Source organism: Ixodes scapularis, unplaced genomic scaffold (assembly GCF_016920785.2).
Source record: "Ixodes scapularis isolate PalLabHiFi unplaced genomic scaffold, ASM1692078v2 PGA_scaffold8__174_contigs__length_109621045, whole genome shotgun sequence".
NCBI classification, from domain to species: domain Eukaryota; kingdom Metazoa; phylum Arthropoda; class Arachnida; order Ixodida; family Ixodidae; genus Ixodes; species Ixodes scapularis.
Genome location: NW_024609883.1, coordinates 21,528,171 through 21,533,549, shown reverse-complemented (window position 1 = coordinate 21,533,549; position 5,379 = coordinate 21,528,171). Strand labels below are relative to the sequence as shown.

At 44.4% G+C, this 5,379-nt stretch overlaps 1 pseudogene; it reads right to left on the bottom strand.

Moving 5' to 3' along the window:
• Positions 1 to 2,792: 2,792 nt before the first annotated feature.
• LOC115326645 lies at positions 2,793 to 4,916 on the bottom strand (annotated as a pseudogene).
• Between the last annotated feature and the right edge of the window lie 463 nt (positions 4,917 to 5,379).

Below are 5,379 nucleotides of genomic sequence, written 5' to 3'. Positions count from 1 at the left end.
GGTGTACCTTTCCATGGAATTGTTTGGTTGATTCCAATTTCCTAGAAACGCCAATATTCAGTTTGGTGGGCCTTGAGTCGTCGAGGAGGTCTCGTCTCTTTCCTGGGGGTAATACCATGTCAGCTGCTTTGCATGAGCCACTTGGAAACTGTTCGGACCGCTCTAAAGCACTTGTGATTGACCTTACCAGTTGTGTCCATGCTAATGCTGAAATGTAAAGTTCACTGAACCAAGTTTTACTAATGAACAAACACAATCAGTGGAAAGGTTGAATGGCTTTATTTGTTTTCTCGAAGTATACTGTTCATACATAATACATGATGCTGGCAAGGCTACTTTCATTAGCACGCAGGCAACTTAGTCTACATTCTGTTTCACGATAGCTTGGTGAACTGTGGAGGCTACGGCTTCTGCGACCCAGTAAGAATGTCGGAGCGAGGCACATGGACGCATGTCACAGGAGCATTTGTGTCACCGCGCCAAATGCAAGGACCATCCGCCAGAACCGGCTGTCGTCTTACAACCACATGCTCAATTTGCCCATGAATCTGTGGCGGGTGCTAATGCTAGGGCGATGTTTTGAGCGGAAGTGGTCGATTCACGGCTACGATTGTTTGAACTTCGATCACAAGCCATGTTTTTCGCAAAAAAGTGTTGATCTATATTAAGTGTCGCTAATCAGTAACATGTGTCTTCGTCTTTCTTCAGTGTCGTGTAGTGTTGCGGTCCGAAGAATCCGACGGCAACACTACTAAAAGAAGAAGAAAAAACAAAGCCTAGAACTATGTTTTGTCGCAGATGGTGCTCTTGCTGTGGCAATAACGAGGACTCGACCGTGGAGTGTTGTCACGTGCCTGGCTCCGATGCTCTTATTGGGTCACAATGTTTGCCAATTTACCGAGAAACGGAGTATAGTGTCTCACCTGTACACGCTATAAAACAAATGAGATGCCAGGTGTAGCAACTCTTGCAGCTGTAGCCCTTATATTATTCTTTGCTATGCTGTTTGGAAGAATACATAAAAAAATCAGTTTACAAAGCCGAATCTAATTTTTTGCCCTCTTGCATGTTACAAAAATAAAAGCATCACGCCTGAACACCAACATCTGTCTCTAAATTATTCCTTGCTGAAATGAAAAATAAATATACTGTGAATATGAACCAATACAATCTCAAACAGGTTTAAGAATGGATATGATTCAATAAACAATTATTTCAATCTGCAAGCTTGAAATCAAGTATGTGTGTGCATACTTGACCCTGGTCTTTCGACTATTCCCCGTTGACACTTGTTCTCGAAGGATAGGGACTTCGTTGATTTCACGGCAGTTCAAGCATTGGTCAGGCAACATGCTCATGTTTATAGTTTCGGCTGTGCTATAGGAATAACAAAGGTGAGTTGCGTATTGCTGAGTCAAAACAGAACTCTCAGGTCTAAAAGGCTTCTTAAAAATGCACTAAATCTGGTTTTGACTTCATAATTACATGACTCGAACATAAACTACTCACTTCAGCAAGTCTAAGAATTCACAAATAATCTGTGAACATGTATTCTGCTTTTATCTTCATTCACTTATGAAACTGATTGCTTATATAAAATATGCAATCAGTGTTGCACACCTCCCCATTGCGAGAAGGAAAAGGGAGATTCGTTGGCTTTTTTTTTCTCGCCGGAAAGCAGAAAAAGAAAAGGAACAGGTTTCAATGTGCACATTACGTTGAAGTGGGACAGTTACGGAAACAAATTCTGCATCTTCAATATTCATGAAGTAGGCAGATTACTTTCAAGTCATAAGAGGATAAAGTCAGAAACAACTTCAGCTCGCCTTCAATCAAATTTTCCCTTTAGATCCAGGGACGTTTCACCTTCATAAGGTCATCAGTACCAATTGGCACCCATTCAGGACTGTAATGGTAGATGTACAAGCTTGACCTCAAGGTCGCAGTGCCCTCCTTTCATCTGCTTGCAGTGCGACCCCTCGTGCACTTGGTCCCAGATGGTGAAGCTGGTGCTGGACAGGATGTCGTCCCCTGTAAAAGAGTCGTCCCAGTAGTCAAACGATCCGGTTACACTCTTGAGCAGCGTATTTGTCCTCCCATGCCATTACCAACTGAAAATCAGTGAAACCCTATTTTTTAAGCAGCAGAATGCATAAATAGACATGTCTATTCCATTCCCTTCGTACCCAATACCTGCCAGCATCCAAGGGATGCAAATCAAAATAAATAACATTGCATTATTTGCTCTTTTAAGACTCCTTGAACTTAAACCAACTTAAACACTACCACAATTTTAAAGCTGGGAACTTCGAGGACACCTCTCCATATACCGAGATTACATGCTTGTCCCACTCCTGGCTTGTCCTCATCCTGGCTCAGGGTTCGTACAGGATTCAAAGAAAGATATTCAAGGATATTCAAGGAATTTCAAGGCCCTGTGGGAGTATTTTCAAGGACCTAACTCGGTACCACACATGACAGATTTCAATAAAGCACTCATGTCAAAAGATCGTAGGTATCATTTTTATTGCACTAAACAAAAAGAAAAAAAAATATTTCTTGCAAACTTATTTGCATTGCACTAAGCCAAAATAAAAATTGTTTCCAAAATCACTTGTGGTAACTTCAGGGGAGCTCCTGCAGCTTTTCCTGTATTTGTTGGCTGATGCTAAGCAGCTCCTCGGCCTTGCTTTTTGCAGTTTTCCTAAGACGATTTGATTTTGCAATGTATGTGAGGTCATTTGCTTTTTCTGCTTTTTCTGCGTAGGCATCTGCTGAGGCTGTGATATCAGCTATAGTTGCTTCGAGTTTCCGCTTTTTGCTTTCATGGTGTCTATCTCTTCATCAATGCAGCACTTTTTTGCCTGCTTCGCATCTTCACGCTGCTTCTTTTTTTCTGCTTCCAAATATGCACTGTACTGCTGTTTCGCAGCTGACACAGCAGTCCTCAGTTCTTTCGTAAGTGGGATGCTGAGGACACCACCTGCCTTTTCCACTGCACCGCACACAATCCGTTGAGAGACGTAGGAAAGGTCCTTCAGATTCTCTACCGAAACCTGTCAGTTTACACTAAACCCTCGCTCCACAGTTGCCTGAGCAAGCAAGAGTTCAACTACTTTCCAGAGCTCTGTATACAATAGCTTAAACTTCATGAGCTCAGAGAAATACTCATCTATCCTGTTCATGCTCTTTTCAAAGAGTCGAAGGTGATGCTTCTTTTCCTGCAAGAACTCGGTGTACTGTGCCAGTACTGTGTCTCGTTGGTGATCAGTCATTCTCCCTGCGGTGATGAGGACGTCCAACACTTTTCTAAAACCAGGAAGGCACTCATCTTGCCTTGAACACATCTGTCGTGGGTCCAATGAGGAGAGGCCCCTAACCACTGGGAATTTCAAGGGGCTACTCTCTAGGACTTTCTTTGTCACGGCGATCAGGAACTGTTTACATTCCATCCGGAATTGAAACACGTCCTTCAAACTGGCTTTGGCTTTCTTGAAGATCTGCTCAGCTGTATGGCCTACATCCACCTTTTCAATAGGAGTACGATTGTCCGGGTTCTCAATGTTCACCCTCAGGAGGCCAATGAGTCCTTTTGATGCAGACAAGACTGAGCACTTCAGAAACCTTGTTAGCAGTTTCCGGACAACAGTTTCCAAATCTCTTGCAAGGAAGAAGACCATCGGTCTATCTGTTTGATATTCCGTTAGGAATGGCTTGAGTGCCATGGCAACACCCAGTGCAAAGTTAAGCTTTGCCGGCACCAAAGAGTCGCTGCAGAACTCAACCAAGTTCTGAAAAGATCCACATTTTGGCAGGTTTACTTCTTTGCTTCTTGCAGCCTCAACACACTTTTTGATGTCACACCACAACAACAAGGCTCTCTCAATTACGGCGACGTTCTCTACCCAGCGGTGAGGAACAAACTTTAGGGGAGATGTTTCCTGCCCAGTGACTGTTGTAAAGTCTTCCCTCCTTGCTGGAGAGCTCTCAAACAGTGCGCTCAGACTAGACAGTAAGCAATTTAGTCCCCACCTACTTGCTGCAACGCCTGCCCTGTAGGCGTTGTGCATTGTGTGGAGGCCACAGGTGCCAATGTCCACACACAGAACTTGGTACGCTTCTTGCAGGTGCACTTGGAAGTTCTTAAAGAACTTCAAGTTGACATTGGGACCATCCATCGATATCTGAAGGATCTTCTCAAGAGGCAAAGGTTCGAGTGCGCTCAACAGCTTTCCTTGTATGTCCTCGGCTGTGGAGTGCCCCATAAACACCGAGTTGTATTACCTTGTTGTCACCTTGTGAGACGAGTCCCAACACCTTACGTGCACATCCATTTGTTTGCGATGCAAATAGTCGTTTGAAGACTCGTCAAAAAGCACCACGTAGTGCTCACACTGGTCGATTTCCCGCTGCAAGGCCGTTAGAAAGAAAGGTCTCAGTCCATGGCACGTCACATAGCCGCATTTCTTTTCTCCGCAAGAAAACGCTTTTGCCACCTCACTGTCTGGGAACATGTGTTGGAACAACTAGCCCGATTGTGACGATGAGCGGTAGGAACAGTGGGATGTGACGACCTTCAGAGCTCACAACACTTCGGCGTTTGTCACCAACTCGTGCGTCTTGCAAGCAGCATTTATGTTTGGCAACTGCGGTAAAGGCGGGACAGTGGATCGTTCACTCGTGCCCGGAGCCAGGTAATTGTGCACCGAGCTGTTGGCTGCGACCTTCATGATGCCGGCATGTTTAGCGCTCTTCATATGGCTCTTCAATGCCGATTCGCCCATGGCGGCGACATCGAAAGTTTTTCCGCACGGCTTGCATCTTGCACAATGCTGATTTGTCGTACCTGGCGCCACCCAGTCCTTATATTCATTACTGCAGAGCCACGCACCTTGAAACTTGCTTTTGCCGGGCATTGTGCTACGACCGACGACAAAACATGAGGCCAATGGCGGAAACAGTGCCCGGATGAGATTGGATTCGGGTCTGCTCCAATGTGGCCAACCATCCAATGAATATCGGCTAAATCTAAACAAATAGAGATAACTTAGACCAAAACGAAACAAAAACGATAAGCATAATAAAAATAAACAATAAATACCCGAATTTGTTTTTTAAATAGCCATTCAAAGATTTTCAAGGCCTAGCCAAAAAAATCAAGGGCTTTCAAGGGCCCTGCAAACCAAATTTTCCAATTCAAGAATTTTCAAGGTCTAGCAAAAAATCCAGGATTTTCAAGGGCCTTGAAAACCCAATTTTTAAATTCAAGGGTTTTCAAGGGTTTCCAGGACCTGTGCGCTCCCTGCTGGCTTGTCCTCAGCAGGGTTGGCCAGCGTGTCCTCATACTCCTGGGTTTTTAGTCTTGGAAGTTAAAGCTTT